Below are 15764 nucleotides of genomic sequence, written 5' to 3'. Positions count from 1 at the left end.
GTCTGGTAACTGCTTGCTTTAGCTGTTCGGCTATCTAGTTCGCGCAGTCTCAGTTGGTTGATAGTCCAACATTCCATCCTTTGATTTAAGCGGAAAAAGAAGCTACTCCGCTTCGCTCTAGTTCGTAGGAAGATACGCACACACAGCACAGGGCTTTCTCTGTCTATCAACTAAGGTTAGAAATCGATTCTATAAGAAATGAGCACTCAGAACTCTATCTGGAAGATCGAGGATAAGCGATCAAGAAAAGTACTGGCTGGCTTTGGTACGAGTAGTTCCAAGGCTTTCTCTTCCTTCAAACGAGTGCCTCTACTTTAGGGATCGGAGGGATCTATCTCTATTTATGGAAGTCTTCCCAAGGGTAGGAGACTATCAATCGGATACTTTCCACTGACCGAGCTACTTCTCCATCTCTGCTTTCTACTGCCCGAGCTACTTCTCCATCTCTGAAGGAACTGGCTTGTCTGGCAGAGGGAACTCACTGGCTGAGAGAACTCTCTTTTCTTAGGAATTCCTCCCAAGCAAGGATCAGATACTGCTATACTATATATTTTAGTACTCGATTTTGAAATGTTGCCCTTGCTTCTTGACCAGATGAGGTCTCTTTTAGCCCTTCCTGTCGCCATGATTTCGAGAAAATGTGACGGCTAGCTCAGGATGAGGAGGCATCTGAGAATGCACTAAGAGCTGAACAAGTGCCAGAACTGCAATGCTGCCGCAATGTAATGACAAGAGTGAGAGGCTGTGTAGCTGGAGATAAAAGCTGATGAAGGTTATCCCACAAGAAAATACGAGATGATTCATTCCTCTCTTTTTGTATACTAAGGCAAGGATCGTTTGCTCCTAAAAGCGGTTGTGAAGAACTGAATTGCCCTTTTACAGCCCAGCTTTCCTTAAATGGGTAGCCCCCCGCATCACAGAGAAAAGCATAGATGAGGATTGCGCTCATGCTAGCCCGAGATACAGATCTGAATCGGGTGCCGGGTCAGGCTGATCCATCCCTGCGGCTTGACTTGTTCTTTGGTTGATTGGATCTCTTCTGTTGCGAGAATAGAACCTATCCCTTTCTGGAGGGTTTCTTTCTACGAGAGGGTTGCCGTTCTTATCCAGATCTAGAATTGTGACGTGACCTTGGTGATCGAGATGTGTTCGAATAGTGCTAGCCCGTTCTGCGAATCCATATTAGCTCTCTTCATACCATACGTTTCACTTGAGGGAGGACTATTCAGAGTGGAGATCACTGCCCGGAAACGATGGTGGAACCAGTTACCTTTACAAAACAGAGTGAGAAACAGGGCGATACCATTCACACTTAGAACTTCTCTATTCGGACCACTTAACCAATGTGAGGCACCACTCTTACGCTATTTCATTGCTATTCTTTGAGAAAAGTTATCCTCATATAGTTCGATAGTGCTAAACGGCTAGTTATTATGGTTGCTAGAAGCAGGACCCGAGATTGGCGGGAGTACCTCAACTGTATGTATACGATAGAAATCCCGCGAAATTACTCTGGCACTTTTTTTCCGCGACCCGTACTCAGGCACTGGCACCATTTCCATGAATTGCTGTAGAGTGAGGATTCCGTGTTTCTCCAAAATCTCCGGATCTATCTGTTAAGAGACCGCTTCTCAGTCTGCCTCGAACGGACCCGTACCTGTGGCAACTAAAGACTTCCCAAGTCATGTCCACGGATAGCGGCGATTGCCCATACCCCTTTGATGCGAGAGTTCGACTAAAAAAAAGCAGACAGACTGGCACCCAACCAAGTAATAAAAACGGAGACACCTTTCGATGCTTCAACCACTCCTATTTTCACATCTCGAATCCCTCTAGATAGTACGCCAATATGAGATTTACCGGACTGACTCTTTCCTTTGTTCATAGATCGATCTAATTACGTATATACAGGCTCCGCACCTTGAGGCCCAGGGAACGGAACGGCTGAGAGAGATCTCTTACCCCACGCACGGCCTATCTAATAGAGTGATGGCGAAGCTCGCTTACTGCTTTGAGAGAGAGTTTCTATGGCTTCGCTGGCCCAGCGCACCATACATTCACATATGGCTCTCGGATGATCCCTTTCTAGCTTTTTGCTCCATTATAATTATAGAAAATGCATCTTCGAACAACGCTTCGCGCCAACGCTTTCAACTACTTGCTTCACTTTACTAGTGCTATTTCTCGTCTAGCGCATCCCGATAAAAGGATCACTTATGTTCTCAATTTCTAGAACCGGCTCCTTTACAGTAGTAACCATAGTTGGAGGTAGTTCCCTTTCTTTGTTTGATAGGAGGACCTGGAACGGCGATCTCCCTACATCTCTCTTTCCTACAATGAAGGAACCCGTGCTGGCACCAAGGGGATACGGATTGGTTGTAAGCATGACTAATGTCTGGAAATCCCTCCAATCATGATATCTTACTTAGCAGGCCAAGTTGGGTATGAAGGAGCGTGCTAATAGAATCGAATACTTTAAAGTACTTTTTCCTTGATTTGACTGTCTTCTTTCTGCCCGGGGGGGGAAAGCATCACTAGAGATAGGACTACTGGAACGAGATAGGAGCTACTGGCACTGTTCAGGGCTATTGGTTGGCACAACTTGACTCAACTCACTATGAGATTCCACCTTTCAGAGTGATATCGAGCCAGCGATTCCTCCTGATGGCGGGCATTATGTTATTTCATAAGCAAAGCAACAACAACCCGTACTCGGAAGGATTGATTGATCATAGAGGTAGAGTGGCCTTTCAAATATTGGGCACCCGATACAAAAGTAGAGTAGGTGGTTGGTTCGCTAGGTATTAGTCGATTAGCGAGGATTGCTTGTTCCCTTAATCAATGATAAACTCGAGCGAGTCACTTAACTTAGATGCAACTCACTTCCGTGTAAAGCATAAAGACGAATCTAATTTGATCGTTGCTGCTAGCCAAAGAAATGATTGTCTCCTTGCTTCACATGTTCTATGAATATTTTTCTGGATGAGCTAAATACAAGTTTTTGCAATTTATATTCTAAATGAATGAAACGATTAATAGATTCCTCAATATGCTCGTAACATTAGTCGTTACTCGCTCGTTAGGAGTTACTCATTGGAATCTAGAAATGACAGAGGTGATCCTGTATCACATCTCGTAAACTGGCCAGGTTACCGGCTCCACGGCCCTCCTTTGGATGGCGCTACTGTGGTGCACTTTGGGCCCCCAATCTTTTCGGAGATGTGCCGGAACTTCTATCAATCAAGAAACCCAAAATAGAAGGAATGACATATTTTTTAAGTAATGAGCGAGTCACTAAAATAGTTCCGTGACGAGCATATGACGAGTATGTTTTCGATGAATTCTATCGAATGTGACGAGTATGTTTCTATTCTATGTAAGTGAATTCGAGATATTTTTCTGAATCTATCCACTGTCACTGATTGAGCGGAACAGATAGGAGGAACTCCCATTTTCTTGTTTTTTATTTTGAGGAACTGCACTTATCAACATTGGCGCAGATAGAAGAACATTTCTCTATGATTTATGATTTTATGGCTTGATGAATTCTATCCTTAGATATGATTTTCTTCATGCGGAGCAGATATGAGTTCGTAGGCAATGTTACGAATCTAGTTTGCTAGGCGAGAGCTACTTTGTTCTCAGCTTGCAGCACTATATAGAATAGACGACGGAGCGGCTACTTCTCTCTGAAAAAGCCAATGAGTTGTTACGAATATAACCGGTTTCCCCACCTAGGTTTCTTTTAGTGGCATGGCACTCCATCTTTTCTTCTTTAAGATCTTCGTCTTCCACACTATAATATAATAATCAAGGATAAGAGTTGTAATTCATGAGTCACTTCTATACTATACTAATCCCTGCTCGTCCCTAGATTCGGAACAACCAAGGCAAGTATAATGAATAGAATATAACCGGGAGTTCCTCATGAATTAGTCGTTTCTCGCTTGAAAAGAATAGAAAAGAGAATATAAAGCCAGCATCTGATTCTGCTACAAAGCATATCCATCCTCCTACCATACCAAGCCAGAGTTCCTTCGTTGCGAAATCGAAGGATAAGAGTTGTAACGTGACGAATATAAGAAGGCGGGATCCTACCCTCCACTCACTTCTCAAAGGACAAGACAGAGGCATTCCAATATTTTTTAGAATATTCGGAAACTTACAAGAAAAAGATACAACTGAACTTAGAACACTTAAGACAACACTTAGAACACGGATCCCATGCATTCATCCTTAGCTCCACTCACTGTGGCATGGCACTGGGTGAAGAGATGTGTTCGAATAGTATAGTATAGTATAGTACAGTACGGATTCACTCATGCTTCTGTTTCCACTGTCAAGTTGCGAGGGACAAGACAGATCGACTAGACTGTGTTGAACGAATCACGTATAACGAATGAGTATAAAGACGAATTGGTATGATTCCCTACTGCCAAAGCTGGACAGATAGATTTCTTTCTTCTCGCTCGTATCCACTGATGATTCCTATCTCGGTCTAGGCAGGCCTCTCTCGTAAGCACCACTTGTAGATGCCAATGGAGTGAGTAACACTTAATGTATGTTACGAACATAAGAGACTCAGTTCTGTTCTATAAGCAAAGCAAGAAAACTACCACTTCACTGGAGGGACAAGAGTGATCTTTAGCCCGCAAAAAGAAAGATCTTCGTACAGGCCCAATCTCTAGAGTAGAAGATTAGATGCTTGACTCCGTTGATACGAGATACAAGTGTTCCGATACGATACGAGCTCCAATGCTATGACTATGATATGATACTTGGGGTATTCCACAAGATGGATCGAGCTAGCCATTCCTCGCAAGAGATTCTATTCCTCGGACAGGAGATTGGATTCCCAACAGAACCACATCTCGATCTGGCTAACAAGCTTGTACAGACTTCTCCTAGCAAGATATCCCTTGAATGTAATCCGTGGCCTATCTTTGACATTGGTGAGGGACAGCTGCAGAGCTGTGACGGAAGAAATCTACTACTTTGTTTAGTTTAGTTTAGTAAGTATTTAGTATTCACTTGTTAGATTAGAAAGGTAGGCCTACTCCAAAGAGGGGTTTAGGCCAGCGTCCATTCTCAAGATACGAGTCAAGAGTTGACTGCCAATGGCATTCCTCGCAACAGAAATGATCTCATTCATGAAATTCTTTCAAATCTGTATACGGGCATCTTGTGGAAATATTGCCAGGGAGCACTAGGGAAAGCCGATACCAGCCTCTTCTTTGACAAGCAACCTCTTCTTTGGCAACGGGATGGATCCTATTCTTCGCAACAGGTGGGCTTCCTCACAACAAGTACAGGCCATGCCATTCTCTAGACCCATCCACATCCAATACGAAAGAGATCCCATATGAAAGTGGAGCGCCAATATCACTCGAATCATGGACATCCCCGGATTCCTTCTTGGAAAATATTCCAGCGGGAATATCAAACAAACGATCAATCTACTTGGCCCAGGACCCAGACATACAACCGCTTCCCCAGAACCGCAGAGAAGAGATTGATACTTATTCATTGAATACTGCAACAGATCCCACCTGCAGGCAATGATATCAATATTCCCAATCGGGGACCGCGCATCTTGTTGTTTTGTTCAGGACTAGAGCACTTGAAAACTATCTACCTACAGGGTTCCTCGGGTCTCTTCTCAGGTTCCTTGCTGTACTGAAACATCTGCTAGCAAAGTGCCTGGGGAGTTTACTGAGTAAAATTCATAGTTTTTTAAACGTGATATGCAAACATCTCATATTCCATAGTTGAGAATAGGGGACTTACGAATCGCCATTCAGTTAAAACCATGGGGAACTTAAGTTTGAATCCCCAAGCCGTCAAGAGGTATGTGCCCGTTGACAGGTACTTTAGAATTGCCTAGCCTAGCAGTTTCCATACTTGAGAATACCCAATTCGTTACTCTTCCTTTAGATTAGAAGAGAACTCACCTATTAGTTTAGTCCATCAAGTGCAAGTCTGTATCCGTGCAAGCAAGTATGATTTCGAGCATATCCCGTCTGTTGAAGCCCGTGATAAGAGTGTATGTTCAGAGGAGGTGAGGGAAACCGTTGTCAAAAGAATATGCTCCTTAGGCCATGAATGCTTTCTTGATATTCGGAACAAATGAGTCACGACTAATGAATGAGGAACGTATAATGAACGAGTCACGTATAATTCATGAGTAACTACTAACGAGCGAGTAACGACTAATGTTACGAGCATATTGACGAATAGAAAGACGAATATAACCGGTAGTTCCTCATTGGATTAGCGAGGGGTACTTGACTTCCAGTAGGAACCGTGGAATGCCTTAGGCACTCGTATCGTATCATTGGACTGGCCTAAAACGAAAGATACAGTGAAGTCTGGACTGGGTGTGAACTCCTCTATATTCCCAAAGCAAGGCTTGTCCCGGATAGGAGATACGCTTTCTTGGAATTGTTGGGGTTGACTTGGGCTTGGGAGAAGCATTTTAAGTGTGTAATATCGGAGTTGATATGATTGTCTACTCTTGATGAGATTGGACTGCCCGAAGATCAGAAGAAAGTGTTAGCTGTATTTCATTTCATTTCCACAGAATGGTAAGTTCATAGGTTGTAGTTCACTGGTTTGGTTCGAAAGAAGAACGTATCGCCAATAGAGCGGTGTCGTCACCTGGATAATAGCATTCTTTCATTGGACTAAACTAATTAGTGTCGCCATGGGAATAATAATCTCTTTATTCGGAATTCCTGGTCAATAATGACCCTTCGGGACAGATGTGGGCTTTTTCGCAACTGTACAGGCCATGCCATTCTCCAGATAGATCCGAGTAGAGACGATACGAGAGTAGAGTTCATTCATCTTAGTAATCCGAGGATGTCCAATCTTTCCCTGGAATTCAGTGTGAGGTGAGCTAAAGAGATAGATCCCCACTCCCATAGGAAATCCCCCCCATGGGGGCGGGAGGGATTTTCTATAGGAACACTTGGGGATGGGGAGAGACGCACCATGCTTTGGTAAAGGATAGAGAGACTAATTTATATTACCATAGTATAGTATAGTATAGTATAGTAGCGGCCGAGGACTTGCATCTATTTCAACTAGACGTGAATACGGTCTTTCTCCACGGCAACAACGAGGAGGAGGAGATCCACATTTAGAGGGCGAGGGGTTCGAAACTCGGGGAGGTCACATATGGTTGTGGAAGAAGAGCTTGTACGGGCTCCGAGGTCAAAGAAATTCGACAAGTTCTTGGTCGATCGATACCTTTCCATCCCGGGGCAGATCTCCAGATCCGATACGAGTGTAGATACTTTACTCCCTTCTTCCTCAGTGAGTAACGTATAATGTTACGAACAAAGGAAGTGAGTCTAGCTCCACTCCGAGGGACAAGACGGAAATCTTCTACCGATGCCAACTGCAAGGCGTGCTTTCCTATGAACCGATTCTTAGACTACAGATCTCATCCCAACAGAAACGATCTACTTGTACGAAAGAAAGAGAGAGGAAAGCACTTCTAAAGCGGTGGGCTCTTGTAAGTGAAAACTTTTCGGATAAATAAAACCCATTTTTTTCAACCATCTCCACGAGCACAGTTCCTGTCGTTCTAACACGAATAGTGGGAAGCTTCATCCGTTGCTTTCCTGGTTGATGATAGATCTCACTGACCACAATGCGCCTATCTCCCTGGTAATTCCCAGGGACAAGTAAAGTTACCTGAAATCCAACAGTAAAACAAAGGTAGTTGGAAGTTAGTAAAAATATTTTCCATCAGGCTAAAATTTAGGATGACAGAATATACCGTCACATTATAAGGAGCTTGATTCCCATAGGGAAGCCTGTACTTGTCAACAATCTCAAACTCTACCCAGAAATGCTTGCCCTCTTCGTCACGGAAGGTCCTGGAATCATGCTTAACATAAAAACCTTCACGGTTGTACCGATATGCAGCATTATTCCTTCCTTGGTTTGATGATCTCCATTCCTACCATCAAATTGGAATGATATGGTTATCTCGTTTTCATGCTCACCTCTATGTTTAAACATCAAAAGAATAAAAAGATCAAAGGAGATATGTAAGTCTGAAGTATCAAGCCAGCTTTAAGCAGAAGTTGCAATGGGTTCACCAAAAGATCTATCCGACTTAAGTTTAAATACTGTGAAACAAAATGAAGACATGACTACAAAAACGCATTGCCTACCTTGAGTGGATGGTGTGGTGAGGGAGTGGAAAAGCTAAAGACGTTGCCGTTCATAGTAGTAACAATAAGATCAAGATCGTCTCCGCCATCCACATTGTCAGCCAAAACCATGGTGTACCTGTCAGTCAAAGTGCAAAGAAGTGAGCGCACTTTATTGATGTAAGTACAGTACCCAAAAATGCTACCAAAATCTCGCAGAGCAGAGAATAAATTGCATACGAGGTCTCTCCAATGTCAACAACATCTGCGCTGCCACTTGAGCCCTCGATCAAATCCAAAGAAAGAAATAGGAATACGAGTCCTCATCCCGGGTCCTAGACTAGGGAGAATGGAAAGATTTCTACGGAGGCTTGTTTAAAGTAAAGTAAAGAAGGGCCATTTTCGAATGCTTATCTAGATATTTCTAGAATCCACCCGCTGCCAGGCCAGGAAATAGTGCCAGTCCACTTTTCCATCTCTATGAAAGAAACGGAAGCGGAAGTTTGCACTTGAGCCTTGTCTTGCCAGGTCAGTTCGGCGCTGGAATGGCATTGTTCATATCTCTCTCGGGTGGGCCTATTCCCACTTCCGCATGGTTCCTTCTCCACTACTTCTGGTGTCTAATTTGCATGGTATTGGTGCCCGCCATGTTCCTTGCTATTTTAGCTGAGCTGTATTGACTCGCCAGGAAAGGTTTAACGCTCACTTCTAGTACTAGAAGTTCCAGTAACAGCATTAGAGTTTCGAAGGGAATCGGGTTATCATCGACTTTCTCGCTTTCGACCTCTCATTTCCCCATGTCGGATAAGTCTCAATTCACTGGATCGAGTGATAAAATCCGAATTGTCAACCAACTGTGAGTGGAGTGCAGCTACACGAAGAACAGAAGGAAGGGTACACGAAGAACGGAGTCAAGCTCTTGTCGTCTGGTTTCAGGGCCAGGGCTGGGCATAGATCTGGTAATGGAATGGTAACTGGCCTTCTTTTGCCACTTGGCGAGAGCAAGTTTTCTTATCTTCGTACTCGTTTCGAGGGTGCCATTGGGTTGCGTACTTTTGTCCCATGGCGAGCTGCACTGGTTCAAATCCATTTTCTGGTTGGTTTGCCATCCTAGTGATGACGAAAAACACGGGCATTTGTAAGTAGTTGAGTGCGCATGCCAGCTGTTCTGTTAAATTCTCCGCATGATCTTGTGATTGATTATCCGGATCTAGAACCAGCTACGGGTGGGGTCTCCGCATTCCAGATAGCTTGACTTCCAACCGGCGTGCAATACTTGACTCGCCATCTCCGGCTGAGGTTTCTGTGTTTGATTTGATTTGAATAGTAGAAGCTTGTTTCATAGGATAGGATTCGATTTGCAGGCAGGCATGCTCCGGGAAAGTGCCGGTTATTCTCATGTTCCGGATCTCTTTCTTGGTCTTGGGTAAGGCGGCAGGCTCAGCAGGGGTATATGATTTCGAATAGAACCAGTGATCAGTTTCCGTTTCGATCCACAAAGGATGCCATGCCGGTTAGAATATAGCCAGTGATGAACCAGATCTGGATCTAGATGAGTTACCTTGCTTCAGGACTGGCAGGTTTCTTGAATCATAGCTTACCTATCCCATATTCCGCCGCTTGAAGGGTTTAGGTAGGGTTTCCTAAATGAAGCAGCAGAAGATGGCCTAGCTTTAGAAAAATCAAGTACGGAAGTCCGCCTCGGAGTCCGAAGAGAAGAACAAGTGCTGCTCACTTAGCTGGAAAAAAAGTACTACCTGCATTCCTGCACTAAAGACTATTTGCGTATCATAATTCAGTGAATCTTGTTTTTTTCTCCGATCCAGCCTGCAACCGGGAAACTGATACACACTCGAGACTGTTCATTTCACGAGCTGGCACACTTACTTCACCACGACACGACGGATCCCAACAGAAATGATCTACTGCGTATGATCCTGGTTTCGTACCAATCCTGACTACTGATTCATATCATACAAGTCAACCTGTGCCACTAGATTCACCTCACTTCGCATCCCATCTGCGAGTTCTTCTTCTTCGGCTATTTCCTCCACTGCAGAGAATTCGATACCGATACGACCAATAGCAGTAGCAGCATTCCGTTTGTGTAGCTTGACTCGAACGAATACGCCTTTCCTCGAACTCGGCAATCCAGAGACAGAGAAGAGAATGAGATCGATCAAGAGCAGGCAGCTTTTCCCTCAACTTATAGCTAGAAAGAAAGCCAACCTGGAAACGGAAGAAGTCCAAATCCGGATTCCCATTTCACTAAGAAAATCTGCTTGAGGACAAAAAACACGGTAAAATGGAAATGCAGAAGTCGCTCCAACCCAGGCCCGTAGCTTAAGATCGGCTTCAAGTCCATTGGATGCCGGTGGATGGATAGATAGTTGGAGGTGAGCGAGTAGCGGCAGTAAAGAAAGTATCGGTCAGTGAGTAACTAGACTAGAGCATGTGTCCAGCGCCTAACGCGCTTATCCTCTGTTGGAATCGATGGCCCTAATGGTAACGGGACATCATGAGGCGTCTGTCTAAATTGACTTGGTTTCTGAGAGAGTGGAGCGGGAATAGCGGATCCGCTAAAACAAGATCTTTAAAAGTGTTCAGTGCATCCAAATCTGAACCTGCGAAACCTTTCTATCTTTGTTCTTCCCACTTTCGCGCTTTCGAACTACTGGTTATGTCATCACCTTTCTTTGATGTTTACTCTTTTTGGTTAGAAGATCAGCTGCTAACCTATTTTCATTTCTAACTTACCACCTGTATCTCCGGAAACGAAAACCAGAAATGACAATCCTTTCAACTGTCTGTACTAAATTACTTTGTACGAATGCACATCTCGGCCGTCGGGTAGCTGCTCACCATTTAAAAGTATATATCCGTTGTTTCAGAAATGGAATTGCTATTCTCGATTCAGACAAGACACTGATTTGTTTACGAAACGCTCTTGATTTTGTAGGATATCTCATTTGTCAAAAAAGCCGTTCCTTCTTTTTAAAGACGAAGAATTTATTTATATATTCGATAATGGCAAAAATGTGGAGCTGTATCAATGATTCTCAATGGAAGATCGGGGCTTTTTTTACCAATTCTTATGCTAATCCTAAGAAATTCCGTTCAAGAAACAATAAAATCTATTTTGGGTTGAACCGACAACCTGATTGTGTGGTTATTCTTCATCCAGATAGAAAGTCATCGGTCATACTGGAAGCTGATCGATCACAAATACCGATTGCATACTTAGTGGATTCCACGATCCCGTCCCATAAAAGATTCACTTTTACCATCCCAGCGAATGATCCTTTACGGCTGCTCGTATATCTATTTCGTAATTCGATCACGAAAACTGTGAGGCAAAAAAGAACAGCAATCAACGGGCCGAGAGCGGGAGCACGAGGAGCGAGTACCCTTCTGGGTATTCGCACCTACTCTGCCGCCTCTCCTAAGTGGAAGAAGAAGTTTTTTCGCTTCAAAAATTGGATTGTCATGAATCGTAAATTTTTTTTGATGCTTCTGCTTCCTGCCTCGTGTTGGTTGCAATGGTATTTTTGCTTTTTTGATCTCGCGGAACTCTTTCTGGCGCTCCGGAAGGCTCTCATTGGCGCACTCGTAATGTGGCTCAGTTTTCTATTCCAGCTCCTATGGGAGCAGAGTGCTACTCTGGGGATGACCCAAGGAGAAAGTTGGGGTTCTTCCGATAAACTGCCTTCAAAGGTGGGGGGGCAAAAACCGCTTCTAATGGAAGCGGGGGAGGGATCCACCCAAGAGGGGCGCAAAGGAAAGGCTCCTTTAGATTTTGAATTCGAAATGGAGGTTCGGTCCGCCCCAGATTTTATAGATCCGCCACTCAGCCCTACGGAGGGCGAACGGTTGAGCCCAACCACTGGCCCTTCGCCAGAAGGGGGTGATCATCCCCATGACAACACGCCACCGGTGGCGGTGGAACCGGCCCCACTTCCTGAGACAAATCCGACTCGGGGGGAGGGTTCCTTAAAAAGGCATCCACATCCATATGTAGAGGATATGGATCAAAAGTTGGAGGATTGCCGAAAAAAACGAAAAGCCCAAGAGTGGGGGGATCTTATTTCAGGAATAGAAACCAAGGAGAAAAAGCGAGGCATTGAGTCTCAAATTATAGAGGAAAACCACCGTTTTTATAGTATGTGTTGTGAACATTTTAGGCAAAGAATGCCCTTGATGATTTTACAAAAAGAATCTGATCGCGAGGATAACAAGCGGGAAAAGCTTTTTTCCACTATTTTGCGAAGCCAAGGAAAGGAGCATTCTCTTGAAAACCTTTTGCAACTAAGGGAGGATTTGAGGGACCCGGCGGCCTGTGAGGCACTCCGCCCCATTTTTCGGGAGTTGAGTAATAAACTATAAAGTCGTACCTAATCAAAATGGGGTGGGGCAAATATCTTTCCTGGTGTAGGTTTCTCATAGGAAACCGAGGCCCCTACTTTCCTTCTAAGGGTAGGTAGGGGGAAAGAAGAGTGGGTTAGCGGGCTTCTTTCACTTGTTACTTTTCCTAAGAGTCACCCATACTAGAACGCACACGGAAGATATGGCTTCACTATGGATTTCCTTTTCGTGCTATATGTCAAGCGGACCAGCATTTGAAAGTGCTGCGAATCGATGAGATGCCTTGCCTTCTCCCAGGACTAGACTGTCATCGAATTGGAAGTGTAGGAAGCATTCTTGTGCGGGTTGTTTTGAGCTTCCTTGCTTTCTGGGGAGTGAGTCTAGTTGAGTGATTCTGCGCCTCTCTTTCTCTTTAGGTGCAGGTCCAGTTGATGCTGGATAGTAGTGGTATGCATGTGAACACTCGAGCTTCTATCGATACTGGAAGCAGTTCCTCGGGAAACATTTCAGAGCAGGGGCGGGTGCAGGTCTTCATATAGCTACTAGTTTATCCTTTGGCCAGATAGATCTGATCTATACTAGTGAGCTTGTGAAGGTCTCCGGCGCGAGGTAGATGAATGAAGATGAGGAAGATGAATCCCAGCACTCGTTCCAACAGAGCTATTAGTTTTGGGCAGGCGAAGAAGCAGGTATTGGAGTAGAGAAAGTGCCGGAACTATGCCTTGTTCGCATCCTTCTAATCTAGGCCAGGTTTCCAAATATGGTAGTCTCAGCCAAGTGACCAATTCGTACAGTCCATTCCTTCGGGCAGGCCAGATTCGGATCCATTGAGGCCAGGGTCCGGTTCCGCTGTTGAGCTTGCGGGGAAAGAATTATTAAAAAGAAAAGCGATCTATCTCTATCGCATCCGAGGAAGGCCTTTTAGGAAACTCAAGAAGCCAAGCCAGCCCCAGAAGGAACAGAAGCAATTGAGTCTGGCTCAACTTAAAAAAAAAAAAGAAGTGTGCTTCAATCGTATCGAGTTGGGTAGGTTCCTTTCCTGGTTTTGTCCTTCATTCGCTAGGCGTATTCCTCATCCCGTTTGTTTAAATTCTTCATTCGAAGATGGATCGGCGTAAACTTTATCGCCTTCTGAAACAGGCATGGCCCTTCCTGAAATAGCTCAAACCCTGGCAGCCCTAGTCCCTACCCAGCAATAAGAAAGAGTTGTCTGTCTCGAGCCTAGAATAGAACTCGGCTAAGATCTTCGGATTCATTGGGGACCAGGCCCGGGCGAGACAAGCTACCTTTCCTATCCGATCAGAAATCCTATCGATATCCTCGGCAAAGCAAATAGTCCAGCATGGGCATTACATTAAGTAGAAGTAGAATTTGCTAGTTGTATACGAACCTTCGCCAATTAAAGCGAGCTATTCCTACAATGGTGCTGCTCAATCCTTTACGGCTGTAGTTCTGAATCTAGTGATCGGCTATGGTTGAAGCTTTAGTGCCTTGTAGATGTCAAATAGAGATCAAGCAAACATGCTTCCGCGGGGATCAGATTTACCAGATCTGGTATTAGTCTAACTTACTGAGGTAGTCGATTGGAGAAGAGGGCCACATCACACTCTAGACAGATCCGAAGCGAAAGACCAGTATCAATCTCTTCCCCCGAGCCAGCCCTGCGGGTATCCTTTTCTCCGCCGCTCTTCAGATAAGATAGGCTACACTCGAAAAGCGTAGGCCCGGCAGTTGGTACGAAAACAGAACCATTAGTGGAGTAAGATCCCGATCAAAGCAGAGCGGTCTCATCGAAAGAAGCATATCCAAGAGAAGAGACAGGCAGGCGCTTAGGCCAGTCCAAAAGCAGAAAGAGAGAAGTTGGGGTCTTCGTCTACTGATCTTGTGGTTGATAGCCATCGAGGTAGTTCTGCGAATCTTTCTATGGAGGTTGGCTATTCAATAAAACGAAGTCAGCGGTTTTGACTCCCGGCAGGCTGAGCCCTAGTTCTGTCTAGAGAAGCTCGCCACTAGTGGAAGTGCTTCTTCGTAGGTTTGCCTTTGGTAAGTCTGCCGGTTTTGGCCTTGGAATGGAATCCACCAGATAGACTAGACCATAAGTCAAAGCAGCTCCCTCTTTGACCCAAGGGAATAAGCCTTCACTGTCAACCAAAAGCGGCGAACTAGTACCAATAGAAAGAAAGGGATATGCACATAAGCTATGAATACGCGCACGTAACCCTCTTTCCCTTCCGGCGGACGCTCTAGAAGCCTACTAGAGGAAGCTTTATCCGCCGTTCCTTCTAGAACCCCTAACTCCAGTTGGCATGCAATAGTTTCACCATTCGCGGTAGTTCCGCCCCTGACTATTTCTATGGAAACCCACTCAATCTTTTACACCGATGTTTCACTTTCGATTCTAGAAAAAGGCGCACATCTACTTCTGCTACCGCAGCTAGCAATCGTGCCAATACGGACTTGTTCCCTTGCAATACTAGACTTAGCTTCTTGACTTGACCTTGCTTTCTCCAATCATTCATTCTGGACTTTGGGTCTATCTGCCTCGGGTAAAGCGTATATAATCTCATATCACGAATCTCACATCACGAGCGCTAGAAGAAATACGAATCTATTGGGGAACACTTCATTACGAATCTATTGTTACGGAGTCACTTCATTGCTCTATGCATTTCTAGAACTCTTTTGCTCACGGCAGAACACAAGCTATGATATGGAGATGGCGAGTCAAGAGTGAGTTTCCATCCGGCACCTTCACTTAGCTTCTAAAAACGATAGCCCTATAAAACCGGAGAAGAAGTCAATTCGAAACCATACGCAGGGCGAAGTGTAGAAGTAGTTCCTAAATCAGTACAGTAGAAGCTTGTGACAAAGAAGTAGATTCGATTCGAAACCAGTGATTTCAGGCCCAGATCCCGATAATGATTGATGACGAGCAGGGATTCCTGTGACTCACGCTAGAGCAAAGCAAGAACATCTCACTTTCCGATCCGAAAGTAGTCCTGTTCCCGTTCTTCGAATAGCTTGACTCCCCTCACTTTCGAAAGCAGGGCCCTTTTCTCCAGATCCGAGTAGAGTTTCGATACCGATATCATGCCTTGCAACAGAAGAAGAAGCAGCAGGTGCATATTCCCAGGGGAAAAACCACATAAGTTGATTTGACCATTTACCTCGAAACGAGTCCGAAGATCTGAGAAATGTTGTAATAGAATAGTTCTAGATTGGCCTATTCCCTCCAAT

The sequence above is a fragment of the Zea mays genome, unplaced genomic scaffold (genome assembly GCF_902167145.1).
Source record: "Zea mays cultivar B73 unplaced genomic scaffold, Zm-B73-REFERENCE-NAM-5.0 scaffold_113, whole genome shotgun sequence".
NCBI lineage: Eukaryota > Viridiplantae > Streptophyta > Magnoliopsida > Poales > Poaceae > Zea > Zea mays.
The sequence above is the reverse complement of the archived record's forward strand: the minus strand, read 5'-3'. Positions refer to the sequence as shown.